Consider the following 19,308-nt stretch of genomic DNA (forward strand, 5'->3'; position numbering starts at 1 on the left):
TATCCCGATTTTTAAAAAGGCAGATTGATTTTTGTTGCCCTATGCAAATAACTACAGTGCCATTAAAAATGAAAAAAATCAATGAAAGTGATTGTTCCTGAACTCAGAGTGACTAAATTAAAAATAACATGCAAATAAAGAAAAGGGGAAAATGGATTCTTTAAATACTTATCAAGGGCTGGGGTAAGAACTTTCAAAATAATATCATTTCAAACAAATAACCATAATTAACTGTTCTTTATCAGTTCATTCATTCTTACTTAATTGATTATTGTTCTAATAAATATTGGGTCTCTAGTCAGCTTTCATAAAATCTTCTGTATCTGCATGAAAATAAGTTCTGAAATTTCTAAGTCCCCTAGCACATTTGGCCATTTGTCTATGTGATATCAGCTCCAAAGCCTGTTTTGGCTTTTCCTTGAAGTATAATAGTTAAGACTATCTGTCATAGTTCTACCCATGAAGCTCTGAGTCTGGCCTTCTTTGGGGTAGAACACATTTCTACTCTGTAGCTTTTGGCAGAGCCTTGGGGAAAGCATGAGAGAAAAGCAGAAACCATCTATGGATGGCAAGACTGGATGGCCTTGTTCAATTTACTACACTAGCCGAAAATATCAAGAATGGAGGAGAATAATGTCTATTGAGGTCCTCTGCCCATTTTTAAATCAGATTGCTTTTTTTTTGTTTTTTGTTTTATTTTGCTGAGGAAGATTCGTGGTGAGGTAATATCTGTGCCAATCTACCTCTATTTTGTATGCGGGTCACTGCCATAGCATGGCCACCAATGAGTGGGGTAGGTCCACACCTGAGAACTGAACACTGGTCTCTGAAGTGGAGCACAATGAACTTGACCACTAGGCCATGGGCCAGCCCTAGATTGCTTGTTTTTTGATATTAAGTTGTATAAGTTCCTCATATATTTTGGATATTAATCCCTTATAGGATATATAATTTGCAAATATCTTCTCCCATTCAGTAGGTTGCCTTTTCGTTTGTTGATGGTTTCCTTTTCGGTACAAAAGCTTTTTAGTTTGTTGTAGTCCCATTTGTTTACTTTTGCTTTTGTTGCCCTGCCTGAGGAGATACATCTGAAAAAATATTGCTAAGACCAACATCAAAGAGCTGATTGCCTACGTTTTCTTCTAGGAGTTTTATGGTTTCAGGTCTTACATTCAAGTCTTTAATCCATTTTGAGATTATTTTTGTATATGGTGTAAAATAGTGTCCAGTTTCATTCTTTTGCATGTAGCTGTCCAGTTTCAAAAAGACAAGAAATAAGAAGTGTTGATGAGGATGCAGAGGAACTCTCATGCACTATTGATGGGAACGTAAATTGGTGCAGCCACTATGGAAAACAGTATGAAAACAGTTTCCCAAACCATACCATACCATACCACAACAATACCATCCAGCAATTTCATTTCTAGGTATTTACCCAAAGAATACAAAAACACTAATTTGAAAAGATATTTGTACCCCTAAGTTCACTGAAACATTATTTACAATAGCAAAGACATGGAAACAACCTAAGTGTCCATTGATAGATAAGTAGGTAAAGAAGATATGGTATATGTAGTCAATGGAATATTACTAAGCTGTTAAAAAAAAAAGAATGAAATTTTGCCATTTGCAAAAACACAGATGGAACTAGAGGACGTTATGCTAAATGATATAAATCAGATAAAGAAAGGCAAGTACTGTATGATTTCACTTATATGTGGAATCTAAAAAACAAAACAAATGAACAAACAAAACAAAACAGAAACAAACTCATATGTAGAGAGAACAAACCAGTGGTTCTCAGAGACAAGGGAGTGAGGAGTTGAAGAAAATAGATGAAGAGAGTTAAGAGATACAAACTTACAGTTATAAATAATCCATGGGGATATAATATACAGCGTATGGAATGTAGTCAATAGTACTGTAACAAGTTTATAGGGGAACAGATGATAACTAGACATCGTGATGATCATTTCATAATGTTTATAGATATCAAATCACTACGTTGTATACCTGAAACTAACATAATATTGTATGTCAATAATACTTCAATAAAAAAATTTAAAGAAAAGAATGGAGGAGAATAAAAATATTCTACCATAGGTACAATAAATAACTGGTTCAAGAAGACTTCATTAGTATTTCCCATGAAATTACGTGAGAGGCATTTTATGAGCAGCAAGGGAACTACTAAATATTCAGGGCTTTCCTCTAGAGTACAGAATCTCTGAAACATACTTATATTAATAACAATTTACAAGAGTACAATTAACCTAAAGAAGGATGAGTTTCTCTTAATATGATTGTTCTTTTCAGGAAGCCAATGTATTGTTGAGCTAAGTAAGAAATACACAGCATATAAAAAAAATTCTAGCATTCTACTTTTTTAATAATGTAAATAAAAGACTTATCACCTGGAAATCTTAAAGACAGTTTACATATAAAATATAATGACTTTTTTTTAAATTTAGAGATTAGTCTTATGAAGACAAAATCGCAAGAGTTGGATAGTAGTGATGTGATTAATATAATACAATAAGTTCCTGAAAACAATGAAAAGTTGCAGCTTGCTACATATAATTCAGAGTTACAGCTTATGTTTAAAAATATAAATATAAGAAAGTACCACAATCATAAGAAATCTTAGTTCTTTCAGAATTGAGGAACTTTCATTTGATTGCTTATTTTAAATAATCAAGGATATAAATAGCATCAGCATAAAGTATTTAACATTACTCTGGTGAGATACAAAATCTCTGTCAACTGGAAAGATGATAGAAGGGGGAAAGAATAACTTTTATTACCTCTTGTTATGAGCCAACTAGATACTCTAAGACAATTTATCATTTTATTTTTTTCCTGAGGAAGATTAGCCCTGAGCTAAGATCTACTGCCAATCCTCCTCTTTTTTCCTGAGGAAGATTGGCCCTGAGCTAACATCCATGCCCATCTTCCTCTACTTTATATGGGACACCTGCCACAGCATGGCTTGACAAGTGGTGTGTATGTCTGCGCCCGGGATCCGAACCTGTGAACCCTGGGCCGCTGAAGCGGAGCGCGTGAACTTAACCGCTACGCCACTGGGCCAGCCCCCGATTTATCATTTTAACAGGGAGAAAACAAAATTTTAATCTTACATTATCATGTTTTATAACATTAAGTATTCATTTACTTTTTTTAAATGAATCTATCTAAAATGAGCAAATTTGCTAAAATTTTAGCCCAATCTATTAAGTCTTTCCAGATTCATCATTTGTCATTATTATAAACCAAGGCAAATAAAGTTTCCTGCCTGCAAACTTTCTATGACCTTTTATGTCCATTCAAATTTTAGTTTCACTATATTCTTTCACATTTGTGACAAGACACTTCTTTTTAAAACAAACCACTCTCTTATTCCATGAAAAGTACGTTCTTTACTTTGTATTCTTATTTCTATTTCTATGCAGCTCCTAATATAGTCTAAATCACTCATACTAATTTAACTTTTAACCAAAGTAACTACCTCTGATTTTACTAGGAGTTTGGTAGTTGAGAACTGTTTCTAATACACAAGAATGTTAAGAGACCAGCAAAGCTCATGAGCACATAGACAGCAACCTATAGACGCATATGTTCTGCATACACAATTTAAAGAGGCAAAAAGAAAGAAAAATATTAGTTAAAATAATTCAGAAGTACAGCTATTCTATAACATAAGATATGCAAGAGAAAAATTATGATACATAAAATTATATATATGTGTGTATGTGTGTGTGTGTTGGCAGCGGTGGGTGGGTGGGTGTTTGCAAGTGTAATACCTAGTAACCGATGTTTTAGTATGCTATCTTACTTAAAAATTACATGTGAGCTAGCCCTGATGGCCTAGTGGTTAAGTTTGGCACTCACCGCTTTGGTGGCCGGGGTTCGCTTTGTGGTCATGGAACCACACCACCCATCTGTCAGTTGCCATGCTGTGGCAGCAGCTCATATAGAAGAACTAGAAGGAGGCCGGCCCCGTGGCTTAGTGGTGAAGTGCGTGCACTCTGCCGCTGGCAGCCCAGGTTCGGATCCCGGGCGTGCACCGACGCACCTCTTCTCCAGCCATGCTGAGGCCGTGTCCCACATACAGCAACTAGAAGGATGTGCAACTATGACATGCAACTATCTGCTGGGGCTTTGGGGGAAAAACAAATAAATAAAATTATAAAAAAAAGAAGAAGAAGAACTAGAAGGACTGACAACTAGGGTATACAACCATGCACTGGGGCTTTGTGGGGGGAAAAAAAAAGAGAAGAATATTGGCAACAGATGTTATCTCAGGGCGAATCGTTCCCTAAAAAAAAAAGAATTACACTGGTATCTATAATTTATTCATCATTTAATTCTTTTAATATCAATGCAAAATTTGCAAATTTATCTAACAGTAGTAGAAATTATATTTCAGTTGATGTGTAATTAGTCTTGATAGTGAAACGATTTTCAGAATCATAATTAAAATTTTATTGACAGCAAACATATTTCTATTGATTGTAAACATTGTATGGAAGTAATATGTTTATCCAGTTAGTAAATAAGTATAAGAAGCATAAGAATTACAGTATTTAGTCTTGCCATAAAAAAATAAATGCAAATTTTATTTTAAAATCTATACATTGTACAACATGGATAAAATCAGGATTTCCCCAGGGATTCACTTTGTTCATATATACATGGATTGTTAAATAAAACTGCCGTTTTTTTGCTGAGGAAGATTTGCCCTGAGCTAACATCTGTGCCAGTCTTCCTCTATTTTGTATGTGGGTTGCTGCCACAGCATAGCCGCCAATGAGTAGCATAGGTCGGTGCCTGGGAAATGAACCTGGGCTGCAGAAGCGGAGCATGCCGAACTTCACCACTAGCCCACGGGGTCGGCCCCCCATAAAACTACTTTTGAGCTGACAGTTTTTGTGAGAATATTTTTTCTCCCCTTCAATACCTAGCACACTTTAAATATTAAACATCTTAATTTCTAAATTTTTTTCTAGGACTGTGTGTGTTTTTCTCTCTCTGTGTGTATATATATATATATGCTATTAGCTTCTCTAGAGCAATAAAAACAGTACTCTTTTATTTAAGAAACTTTATAGTCTAATTTGTTAAAACATCCCAGATAGGAAATATTTCCAATTCACATAATGAGAGATAAAAACTTTTTCTCAATTACAGACACACAGACCATAGAGAGTATTGCATTTGGTTTTGCAACTTCGGCCACAAAGTGAACACAAACACAAAAATCACACAGTCTGCATCTCAATGGGTTGTATCCTTTCTAATGAGACATAAAATTGTGCAGACAAATAAAAATGTCCGAAGACCAGATCCTCTGTCACCTCTTGTATGACAGAGAATAGATCCCCATCTCTACATGACAGAGAGCATCGATTGGTCACACAATAAAGCCAGTGTTCCAGTCATCATAACGACAAAACGAAAATGATGTATTGGCCACGAGAAAGCCAGACTCGATCCAAACTTGGCCGATATCAGGAATAAAAGCACAAGCACAGAGACAGAAGGAATGACAAAGAGAAAGAGGCAGTGAAGGCAACGTTTATTGCCACTTGGAATTCATTCCAGGGACACACAAAGAAAGCGCTTGAGTCCAAGAATTACACGTCTTAAGCAATAGAATTTAAATGGCTTTGCAGCTGAACCCTCCTGGGTATCTCAGTGGAACCTTTGTCAACTGTCAAAGATGATTCTCAAAAAGTTAAAAACATGACTTTCTTACAAATATAAACTGAGCATCTGTCGAAGATTTATTTACTTCTATGATGAGGGAACCAGCAATCTGGGAAAGCTGGATGCATAATAATTTTTATAAATTTGATGTCTCATTCTTAAAGATAGTGTATCTGAAGACGTTTTAGCTCTAATGAGCAACAGCTTAGTAAGGCTTTGTTTAAAATCATTAGTGAAAGAAATTACTGAATTCTACATTTTAAATTGCAGTAACAGAACTGTCATTCTAGCAAGGCCAAACTGTCTTAGACATTACATGTATATAAAATGGCAAATATGTATATATTTATTTCTTAACACAAAAAAGCAATAACATAGTTAACATAGTTCATAACTGTGGATTCAAATATAAACATAACCTAACTATTTTATCTATTTATATACATCTGCTAATTCCAGCCAGATTGATCACTTAACAGGATTTTCATTTGTATCGTGAATATACATAATTGTCTTTTAAATTCTGGCTCTAAATTTTTTTTTAATTTGATGGGATACTAAAATAAAGTGTATCTTTCATAAAATTTTAAAGATTTTATATGTTTACCAAAACTTGCCTGCTCCCATGTTAATACTATGCAAAACTTAGAAATATTTCAAATGATTTTCAATAAAAATTTGAGTGATATCTTTGAACAAATGTTTCGATTTTGTCTGCAATTTACTTTAAACTATAAGAGTATAAGCAATGTTATACTAGGACTACACTGGTTAATTTAACTTACGGCGTAGGTGCAATTAGATGCTTTAATTGAGAATTCAAACCTGAGGAGGGATTAGCTGCTTGAGAAGGCCATGCTCCAAACGTGACAACCACAAGCATGTCATTTCTCTTTATCTGATTAACACCAGATGGTTGGACTTAAATTAGAACTGTTTGTTCTGCTATAACTTATATGTGTAATCCACGTTTTTGTACCACAAATTAGTCTATATCATTCTAAAGGAGGGAATGACGTCAGTTTAATGTAGACATTATATTAATTCAGATGTGAAATTTCCCAGCTTGTTCATTTTTGCACCACCAAATCATAGCAACTGGACATATCACACACTGAGACAGCTAAATGCAGCAAACTGTAGAGAAATACAGTAGTGGACATCATGCCTGGTCACCCTAAATTCTTCCTCTTGGCTCTGTTGGTCCATGTGATGTTTCCTGGAAATTATTTTTTCTGTTGTTTTTTTTGCTGGAAAAGATTCACCCTGAACTAACATCTGTTGCCAATCTTCCTCTCTCTCTTTTTCTTTCCTCCCCAAAGCCCCAGTACAAAGTTGTATACTCTAATTGTAAAAGTTCTTCTAGTTCTCCTATGTGAGCCACCGCCACAGCATGGCTACTGACAGATGAGTACTATAGTTCCGTGCCAGGGAACTGGACCTGGGCTGCCAAAACAGAGTGTGCTAGAACTCTAACCCTAGACCATCTGGAAATTCTTATTGTGTTCTTTTCTCTGATCTTATCTAATGTAACTTAGCAGCCTCAACTCTCTTTACACAGCCTTCCATGAACTAGCTTCGACTTATTTTTAATGGTGTATCTAAAATTTAGTATCATATTACTATATTCAAAATTTAACCTACCTTTTACTTTTGCTTGCTTAATTATAAATATTCATATGTACAGAGGAATTTGCTATGAAACCTCTTTTCAATATAACCTAGTAGCAAGGTTAAGGCAAAAATGTTCTTGCTTAATTCTACCAATTAATTACTGCCATTATACCCCCAAAAAAGTTAATATTTGTGCCTGATAAAATTGGAATAGATCAGTCTGAATTTTAAAATTTGTAATTTTTCCTAAGGTATGTTTTGAGGAAGGGACTTACTCTCTTGGATTTCTACAGGTTCCAAGAAGAATACATTCTCTGTAGTCATTGGCGCTGTCTGTCAAATGTTTCTGGTCTGTGCCTTCTGGCCTCCTAGCAGTTGTGTGGGCCATATGTCTAGTTCCGGCCAATGACCTGTGAGTAGAAATGATGGGTATCCCTTCTGAAATAGGGCACTTAATTGCTGATGCAAGACCCACCTACAGAGCTCTCTTTAACCTTTGGCAAGGTGATTGACATGCTTCAAGATGGTTGTTCCTCTGCCAGCTTGAGTCCCTGAGTGATGAGCAGCCTGGATCCTTGAGTTACAACAATTAGTGACAGACATGAAACAAATGCAAGAAATTAGTCTTTGTTCAAGCCCCTAAGATTCTAAGGCATAAACTAGCCTATCCTAAAAGATATAATGTAAAACTGCATCTTATGATTTGTCAGATATACTCTCTTTACTCACAGGCTAATATTCATTGGTTACTTTATATATTTCGGTACCTAGAGTTCTTATTTTTAAATTAGAGCCAAACTTCATGTAGAATTGTACAAATATAAAAGCAGTCTCCAAAAGATTTATAAATGTTAGAAAAGTTACAAATATATATCCAAATGCAGTGCAATTAAATTAATAAACCATTGTTAGAAAAGTATTGCTAATATTGTATGTTTAGATTTTACTTTAAATTTTATGATAGATTTGTTAATATTCTGATTTTAATTTCATTAAGTTAGAAATATTTTCTAATTTTATTGAACGCATTGTTTATTTAAAAGTGTGCTGTTTGATTTCCAAATCATTAATTTCATCCAAGTCAGAGAACAACCTTTTTATCATATGAAATCTTTGAAATTTGTTAAGACTTGTTTTATCATCTATCTTGTTAAATGCTCCTTACCTACTGAGAAAGGAGTGTTGAAATCTTATAATATAATTGTGGATTTGTCTAATCTCCTTTTAGATTGTCAGATTTTTCTTCTTTTTTTAATCTCTGTTTTCAGTAGGTACATATTCAGGACTGATATGTCTTACTGATAAATTGACCCCTGTTGTGATACAAAAGGTTCCCCTTTTTCCCCTTCTAACAATTCTTGTTCTGAAGTTTAGTTTGATATTCATTTAGCCATGCCAGCTTTCTTATGACTAGGCTTACATATCATTTTTTTTGTTATTGATTTTATTTTTGAAACTTGGAAAATTGTCTGCATGCTTGTAAATTTCTTTAAATCTATTTTCTTTCTTTTTTTAACTCAACTAATCTGTTTTGTTATATTGTAAATGGATTTCTTTTAGACAGCACATAGTTGGAACTCATATTTCTATCTAGTTTGACATTTTGTAACTTTTATCTGTTCAGACCATGTATTTTTAAGTTAATTTTCCTATTGTTTGGGTTTAACTCTATCATTTTTTAATCTGATATATTCTTTGTTCTTCTTTTCTTTATCTTGAATTTATTTTTTACGATGGCATTTTTATCTCCACTGTGGCATAATCACTATAATGTGTATTTTATATTTTGTAGTGCATTTTCCAGGAGTATACTTATAGTGTTACAATCTACCTTCATAAAATATAATAACAATTCATAAAAGAGAACCTCAACAATATAGGTACATCACCCTCTTACCATTTGTTCTATTGTTGACATATATTTTACTTCCATACATTATAAATCCCAAATTATTTGTTATATTTGCTTTAAACACTCAGTTATCATTCAAACAAAAATAAAGTATGAGAAAAATGTTATTTTCCATTTTCAGTGTTTCTCTCTTATTATATAGATTCCAGTTTCCACCTGGTATCATTTTCCTTCAGCCTGAAGAAGTTCCTTTAAAATCTCGTAGTTGAAGTCTGCAGATAACTAGAGATCGCTCAGATTTGTTCATCTTATTCTTTATTTTGCCTTTATTTTTTAATCTGCTCTCTTTATAATTGTAGGTTGACAGTTTTTTTCTTTCAGCTCTTTAAAGCTCACATAATTTGTGAAGAGAAAGTTATGGAAATTTTTATCTTTGTTCCTCAGTACATAACGATTGTGTGTGTGTGTGTGTGTGTGTGTGTGTGTGTGCGTGTGTTTTTCTGGCTGCTTTATCTCTTGTTTGCAACAAGTTGATTATGATGTGACATGGTATTTTTTCTTTGGTTTTGTATTACTTGTAGTTTGTATTTGCTTCTTGGATTCATAGGTTTATGATTTTCATCAAATGTGAAATATTTTCAGATATGATTTCTTCAAATATATTTTCTGCCACCTGCCCTGTACTAAGATTTCAATTGCATGTGTGTTATTGTCCCACAAGTCACTCAGACTCTTTTCCTTTTCTTTTTTTCACTCTTTTTTATTTCTGTGCTTCATTTTGAATATTTTCTATTGCTGTATTTTCAAGTTCACCAGTCATTTCATCTAAAGGGTCTATTCTACTGTTAATCCGATTTAGGGAAATTTCATAACATAAATTGTATTTTAAATATTTTAGAATCTTTGTCTATCATTCCATCATTCTTACCACTTACAATTTTTTTTCATTGTCAGATTTTTCTCCTGACTTAGGTCACATTTTCTTGCCTTTTTTTTTTGCATATTTAGCAATTTTCAAGTGAATGGAGAACAGTATCAATTCTAAGCTGTTCATTCTAAGCTGGATTTTGTTGTATCCTTTCAAGTAGGTTGGACTTTATTTTGACAGAGAGTTCAGCTATATGCAGATCAGTTTAACCTTTTCTGGGCTTGTTTTTAAGTTATTTATTCATTTATTTTTTGGAGGGTGGCAGGAACATGTCATTATTCTAGGGTTAGTCCTGTTTTAGCCTTACTGCTAAGGTGAGACCATTCTGTGGTCTTTCGTCTGTGCCTTGTGTATTCAGCAGATTCTCTCCATTCTTGCTGTTCCAAACTCTAAAAGTTCTATGCAAGCCTGGAAATTGTTCTTTCTCCAACAGCTTTCTTGCTTGGCCTTCTGGAGTCTAATCCTGAGTATGTACAGACTGGTATTTAGACAAAGATTCAGAGACCTTGAATTCCTGGAGTTTTTTTCTCTGGACAGTCCTTTCCTCTCAGGTACTCGGACCCACAAATTGTAGCTGCCTTAACCTTCTTGGACACTAATTTAGTTTCTTCAACTCAGGAAATGGCTGAACTCTGGGTTTCCTTGCCCCACACTGCAGTCTGCAAATTGTCCCCAGGCAGAAAGGGAGGCTTATTGTAGAGCTCATCTCTTTGTTCCCTTCCTCTCAGGGGTTATAATCTTACACTGTCTGTTGTCAAATGACCGAAAACTATTTCCTATATTTTGTCCAAATTTCTGATTATTTGTGGTGAGAGGATAAATCTCACAGAAGTTACTCCTTCATGGACTGAAGGGCAATTTTCCAAACACCATTTTAATTCAATCATATTTGTGTGGATTACAGAACTCCAGGCTCTTTTTAAAGAAAGATATATTCTTAAGTGTAAACAAAATCATATGACACACTAAAGATGACTTTCTTATTTATTTATAGTCAGATATTAGTATCTACTCAACATTTGTTGCTAAACTAGTATTCTTCATATTATATGCAAATAATTCTTCTATGCTGTGACTTTTTGTAAGTTTAGGCTTACTCAAGGAAATTGTTACTTCACTTTTACCTTTTGATAAACTTTAAAGTATGGAAAGTTTAGGGATTGTTTTCAGTGACGTAGATTTCTGTTGGGGGCAAGCGTTGGTTCAGTTAATACTGATTTGACAGTTTTTTAGCGGTGTGCCAAATTTCTTTTGGCAAGTTGCCTAGATAGCCGTTAATCTCAATGTGGACCCAGCTAAGGATCCAGAACTTTAATGGTAGTGACAAGAGGGCTAACTCTTTTATCGAGGCAGTCTGATCGAAGGCTTCCTGGTACCTTCAGAGGTGGGAAATCGTATGTTTGTGTGAAATAATTTTAAGGGTGGATTTATTTGATACCAAGAGCAGAGGAGAAGAAAAACGTAACAATATAGTATCCTTGGCTCCTATAAATGTAGGGAAAACAGGGGAGAATCTTAGAGCCCAATACTCAGATGAGGTAATAGGGAATGAACAATTGTAAGGGCTCTTCACCCCTCTGAAACCTTCTCCAGTTTGGACTTGAGGGTCTCTGTTCAATATCACAATGTGTTGCAGTTGCTTTGTGGCAAGTCTTATCTTTCTATGCATACCATGACTTCTTGTGACCAGAATCAGAGTTTTTCAGATTTTTACCTTAAAAATCTAAGGAAAAATGTACTCAGAATTGATGAAGAGAAAACTAGAATTTGAGGTCATCCTTACTATTCTAAGTACGATGTTATAGACCAGAAACCAGAGTTGTCCATCATAAAATGAGTGGGGTAGATGTCCTCATCTAACCCTAAGATAAGAAAAGATCTTTTTCCTTTTTAATTCTTTCTTCAATAAGAAGGAAACAGGGAGGGATGATGACGCAGACACTCGACAGACCGACAGTCAGACAAGCCTATTATATGTTTCCTGCCCGAGATAACATTGCATTTTAAGCCTATTGCTTTTCAGATACTGAGTCAGACACAGCAGTCTCTGGCAGCAGAAAGGAGGAAAGTGGAGAAATTTAAAGACAACTGTGTGTTGTTGGTACTCACACCACAGTGTCCTCTGTTGTACTAAGAGTCTATATTGCTACAAACAACCAAGACGACACCCAATTGTCGTAGCAGTAATGACTACAGGCCCACATTTTAGATTAAGACTGTCATTTACTGAAATCTGCTTATAGGAAAGAGAAACTTGGAGCACACCATCACCTGAAAGGTGGGTGGCTCGACTCCTCCCTCTCCTTAGTAGTTTGAAATTACAAATGCTCTTTTTTATATGGGTATAAGGAACACATGTTTAAGGAATTGTAACTGTGAATTGATCACTCATCCACGTTCTCCTTCTAAGAACTCTCTCTTTAGTCAGTGGTCTCTTTTGATATAATAACACTGTGCCCAGAGGTTTCTTGTAACGCAAGGGAACCCTGGGCATCTCTGGTAGGAGAGAGAAAGGGAAAACAGTTAAAGAAAGCCAACAAGCCCCAGTTGGTTGACATATGTATATATGGGTTCCTCAGTCCATTTTTGAAACTGGCAGATATAGCTGACACCTGATTCCTGATCATATTTCCTTTCAGAATCACTTTTCATTTTCTTTGTTTCTACAACATGGAGGAACTCTCAAAGTATAATCCCAGAACAGTTTTACTAAAAATCCAAAACCACTGCAGGGTAGCAGAATATGACACCCCAAAATCTGGTACTTTGGCATATTGGTTATTTTGAGCTGTGGATACTTAAAAACAACAAATGCCCCGAAAGGCTTTCTCTAAACTCCCTTATCTGCCTAAGACAGATCCTCCAAAAGGAACTCGGTTATCGCAAATTGCCTCCCTGGGAGTTTCATCAACCAGGGAGGATTGACTCTTGTCACAGGAGAGGAGACTAGAAGTCAGCACCACATCCAGACATACTTTGTCTCAAACTATCACACCTCCCATCTATTCTTCTAAGGGCCCAATCATCGTTCCTAAAAATCATTTCCTCTCCCCTGAGAGGTCTATACCCCCCTTCCTCTTTCCCTATGAACACAGTATTTAAGTCTGAATTCTAAGCTACCTCAGAGAGTTACTCATTTTTCCCTGGGTATCTCCCATGTACACATAAGGTACACATGTTAATAAAATTCTGTTTGTTTTTCTCTTGTTAGTTTGCCTTATATTATAGGGGTCTCAGCTAAAAATTCAGAAAGGTAGAAGGGAAATTATTTTTTCTCCCCTATACTGCAAATAATTCTCTGAATATGGCATGTTAGTACAAGGTCACAGCAAGGTGGATCTGATCCCTTATATCAGGTTTATTTGTCGTGATATATCTTATTCATAAGAACTGATATTTATTGAGCAGTAACTATATGTGAGGTACTGTTCTAATTACTTCACATTGTGTAAATTCACTTAATACTCACAATAACCTAATAAAGTATTATCATCATCCACATTTCTAGGTGAAGAAATAAGTTAAATAATTTCCCCAAATTTACAGATAGTAAGTGGTAAGGCAAAATTCCAACTCAGGCAATTACTGCAACTCTAAAATCTATGTTCTTACACCCTATACTATCAAGTTTTTTTATAGTCCTCACAAGGTCATACGTAGTATTGTGCAAATAATATGAACTCAATAAATATGTGTTGAATAATAATTCCTGAAGTCAAATTGGCTGTTAGTTTATATACATTATTTTCTTAAATGTTATAATTAATACGCATATTACTGGGCATTATTTTTAGACTATTAAAGATGTTTTTGTTTACTTACAAATATAAAAAGTACCTAGTAATCGTATTATGAAAGAAGTTATTTTATTTTACCATTATATGGATCTAAGTTACCAGTAGAGGAGTAGGATCGTTCACTTGAAATTTTCTAAAATGACACATCTAACTTTAAACAAGTTGAGCAATTTACCAGAGATTTTAGAACTCCTCTTATAATTCTGTTATTGAACTGCTCTTACATTTTGGCAAAGCCACTTAACCTTCTCTCAGTTCCTGATTCTGAAAAAAGAAGATAAATAATTCTTACATAAGTTCAAGAGGCAACTGAGAGAAGTAAAAAAAAGATTCCACACACTCATAGAATTCTAGAGCTATGCTTGACCTCAAGAGCTCATTCATCCTCCTGGAAATCAAGTTTCTTGTAGGTACATGTTTTTTCAATGTTTTTCTGTGCAGCTTCGAATGGTACCTAAAAAATTGCTATAAGGAATTAGACAAAAGGAAAATCTGGACCCTAAACCGTTTACACATTCTTTTTTAAACACTAGCTCTGATTCAATATTTATCTAAGATTTACACTGCCTTATTCTTACATTCCATAAGCCAACATTTAATCTTCAGTTTTGGCCTTAACATCTCAGTAATTTTTTGTCATCCTCCCTTCTGGAGCTTCCTTCCTCCCCGTCATGAGAATTTCCCTGTCAAGCTCTTCAACAAGATTAAATATACTTAAGTGTCCCTTCTTGATCATAAGGTATCCTTTCAACATCCTTCAACTTTACTTTCTCTGTCTTCTCTTTGCTTTGCCTCATTCAAGTGAGGCTCTTAATGAGGTCTTTAGTCTCTCCTTCTCCTGTTTTTTAGGCTTAACGTCTGTTTTTAACACAGAGAATGATATCCCTTGCAATCTAAACCTGAATGCTGACCACATGGCCTGTTAAAATATACCAAGACCTATGGCATTTTATTATGTATCTTAGATTTATTAATAATAGATATAGAGTCTTCAACTCTTTTAGCCTTTATTCCAAACCCTCAAAAGACAAGTAATTTATTCTGAACACCATATGTCACTTTTCTTCACATCTTTGTGTATATGCTGGGAGAGTATAAGACAAAAGAGAGAGTATAGAGCACCTAGAAAACTTGAAAATGTAACGGTTATGGAGGACTAGGTAGTGTAGATGGTGAAGATAAAATGTTGAGCATTGATCACTAGACAATTAATTGTGCCATTAATAAGAATTTTGAATTCTGGACGGAGACACATTTAGTGGGAAAAATTGTGGTTATGTTGAATCTGAGTTGCTGGCAATGCAATATGACATAACAGTTTTACAAGTAGTTAGAAATTTATGATTCTAGAATCTTGAGAATGACATAAGGGTTGGAGATACAGATCTATATATTTCACAAATGGGTGAGAGTTAAGTTCATAGAAATAGACAAAATTTTAAAGGAAAAGAATAAAAAAAGTGAGTGAACCAAAGGTGGGATATCGAGAAAGCTGACATTTAGAAAAAGTTAGAAAAGAAATTGTCACAGACAGAAGAAAGAAAAGTAGGAGAAGGCAATATTTACAAAAGCAAACAAAATCTTTAATCTGAAGTACACACTTAAAAAAATAATAATAATAAAGCCAAGGTGCTTATATGTAGATAGAATTAAAGATATTTCAGGGAGTGATACTAGTCAATCAGTCTTTTTTAAAAATTTTTTTGCTGAGGAAGATTAGCCCTAAGCTAACATCCGTGCCAATCTTACTCTATTTTTTGCTTGAGGAAGGTTAGCCCTAAGGTAACATCTGTGCCAATCTGCCTCTATTTTTTATGTGGGTGGCCACCACAGCATGGCTGATGAGTGGTGTAGGTCTGCACCAGAGATCTGAACATGCAAACTTGAGCTGCCAAAGTGGAGCACATTGAACTTAACCACTAGGCCACAGGGCCGGCCCCAATCAGTCTATTTTCTTTAAAAAATAGTTTAACTCCTTGCCTAATTAAAAGCAGAGAAATGATGTTAACTACCATCAATGAATGATTTTATTAAACTTGGTAACTTTGACAAAAGATACCTTGGAAACTGAGTGTTTTTAATGTCGTGACAAATTTTAATAAGCTGTGCCCGGCTCCTGGCTTGTAAGGATTCCACATGGTCCAGAGTGCAGGACTTTCTGAAGGCTGATTCCAAGGACTGCATATTCAGGACCTGCAGGGTCAGGCCATTCTCAGATTAGTAGTGTCGTCCTCATCTGTCAAGGGCACATGGGTGGTAGGAATCTATGTACCTTCCAAATTGAGTCACAAGAATGGCTAAATTTCATTAATATTAGAGTTATATCATGAAATCCTACGTATCTAATTACCTAGTCTTTATTTTTTAAACCTGAAATTGACCTTGCCATTATCAAATCATTGTCTCTCTGCTCCAAAGTAATCCTTTTTGCCTGCTCTGTGAAAAAGGATATGAGCCCTTAAATATTTTTCCTTTTTCAGATGGTACTGAAGCTTTCTCAGAAGAGAATGCTAGAGAAACCTTGCGAGAAGAAAGGGTTTTGCTTCTTAGTTGTGATGCGCTTGCTTGATTGATAGACTCCTGCAATCCCTGTGGCTCCCCCAGGGCGCATCTCCTGAAATGTGAGCTGCTTCTCCACCATCAGGCGCCTGCAGTAGATACCGGTCAGCAGTGCCCATCTGCCAGCAAATTTCCCCAACATCCTCTGGGCAGTGATGCATCAGATGGGCTCCAGCTTTCCCAGGCCCTAGAGGGTGGATTTCTAGTAAGTTCCACCAGCACCCACCACAGCCACTTTTCTGCAACTATCAAGTGAGCCGTGATAGTGTCCTCTCCAACATGGTCTGAATCTCAGCCTGGGATGGACATGTGTGTGGAGCTTTTCCTTGGGTGTTCATATCAACACTAGGGCTAGTGACTGCTCCTTGTGTCTGATATTTCTACACTCTTTCATATTCTCTGTAGTTATTAGCCAATCTCATTATTCCAACCTCTTGTTAAAGTTAATAATTCTTTATATTAATTTTTCTCTGTTCAAATTACTGCATGGTTTATCTCTCAATTGGACCCATACAGATACATTGACCAAATGACATCTAGAATCAAATTTATGAAACTTTATGATATTGCAATAAAATTTGTAGATTGTGCTAGTTATCATAATTAAATACTACAGCCTCTCCATTCTGTATCCCACATACATTATAGATCTAAATATGAAAGTTAAAATAATACAGCTTTTGGAAGAAAATATCAGGGAACATTATTTATGGCCTTAGAAAAGACAAAGATCTTACACAGAACCATTACAAAAACCATTAATCATAAAATTTAAAAAATGACAAATTGCATTAAGTTCAAATAAGAACTTTCATTTATCAAGAGACAACATTAAATGATCAAAAATGCAAGCTGACTTGCATTCAGTTTAAACAACTCCTACAAATTACTGCAACAGGCTGACAACACAGTAGAAAAATGAACAGAAGACTTGACATTTTATAAAACAAGATCGATGTCCAAATGGCCAACAATCATATGAAAATGTGTTCAACTTCATTAGTCACTAGGGAAATACCAATTAAACCCAAAATGTCATATGTATTACCTCTACAACTACCCGAATAGCTAAAATGAAAAAAATAAAAAGAAAAATAGACATTACTAAGTACCAGCGAGAGTGTGGAGCAATTGAAATGCTCACAGATTGTTGGTGAGAGTGACAATTGGCATGACAACTTTTCCAAACTCTTTGCCAATATCTATGCAAATAAATATATACACAGAGTATCACCCAGCGTGTCTGTTTACCAAAAATATGCATGAAAATGTTCATAAAAGCACTATATATAATAGCCCAAGATCTGAAATAACCCTGCAGTCCATCAACAATCAAATGGAACAATTAGTTGTATATTTAAGTAATCAAATACTATACTGAAATGAGAAATATCAAACTATTCCACATGCCAGAAGCCAGACAAAAGCAAATACTTAGACATCAGGATTAGTGGACGAAAGTTAAGCTTTGTGAAAGAACGTATCTGGGGGTGGACGAGGGGGTTTTGGAGATACTGGTAATCTGGTTCTTCCTCTGGGTGCTGGAATGAGGAGTGTGCTGACATATTGAAACTCACCGAGGTACACACTGATGATTTGTACAAATTTCTGAATGTTTATTATACTACCATAAAAAGTTAAAAAATGATCATAAAAATGAGATGGTTCTTCCATAGAATGAGAAAGATCTTTGCACATGTAATATATGATATGCCTGTCCAGTTCTCTGAAACACTGAAACTCCCTTGGGTCATATTACTCAACGAATTACCATTAATTCCCAATTATCTTTATTGATGTTACTTTCTTAAAAGTCCTTTAATTTACATTAGTCACTTCTTTCCTCTCTTCATTGGGCCTAAAACCTAACCATATAATTACCTGCTTACAGTCTGAAGCTTTCCATTTCTCACAGATTATGTGACAAATAAAAAAGCTATGTTACTTGGAGAAAATTGTATGATTCGCATCAAAAGCACCCAGAAAGAGGTCATATGGAACACTTTGTTAAATGTAATAGCAATAGCTCTTGCCTTAGACATTAACTACTCAAGTCAAGGTTTAAGGGCAAAGAAGTAGGCATATGAATTAAAGGACAAGTAGTGATAAGAGCCGACATAGTTAACATGTAAGAATCCTTTCATTTCCCACTACTCAGTCTGTTTAGTTAGAACCTCGGGGCCAAGAGAGTTTAAGTTCTAGGGTCTTGATTCCAAGATGAAGTGCATTTTATGATGGAGATGATGCAGTGCTTAGTTGGTGGGTTAATGTGTTGTGATGGTTGCTATGCTTGCAGTATAAAGAATGATTCACTGCGAATCTATTTATTATTTATGGATTACATAGTGGGCCAGCAGGGAGAGGGAAGGAGAGAACCTGCAAACTAAAATCAATACAAATAATAGCGTCTCACAAGAGAAATCCCGGGAGCTTAAGTAGCTCTCTCCTCTCTTTCCTCTAGCCATCTTTTCCTCACTTACTTTTTTCCCTCTCTCTCTTTGCTCTAAGAAAATATTCTCTCTGGAGGAGTGTTTCACTATTTTGCTCTATTTTATTCTTTGCAAATAACTGTTAACTTTTTTTGCCCTGCATTTTTCTAAATGATCCATTCTAAATTAAAATGGTGGCAGGCAGAATAACCTTTGATTAATTCTATTCTCCACTATAATTTGTAGAAAATAAGTGTTGGACAGTATACACGTTTGAAGACCAGGAAGACAGTCAACTTAATGAATAATCACATATGCTAAGATCTATATTTTGCTCTTCCTAATAACCTTATGAGATAGTTTACTCTCTTCTATTAACCTTGTTAGAAGTAAGTTTACATAATGAGTTAAAATAAATCAATC

The sequence above is a fragment of the Ceratotherium simum genome, chromosome 28 (assembly GCF_057802395.1).
Source record: "Ceratotherium simum simum isolate JZ-2026a chromosome 28, ASM5780239v1, whole genome shotgun sequence".
Taxonomy (NCBI): Eukaryota; Metazoa; Chordata; class Mammalia; order Perissodactyla; family Rhinocerotidae; genus Ceratotherium; species Ceratotherium simum.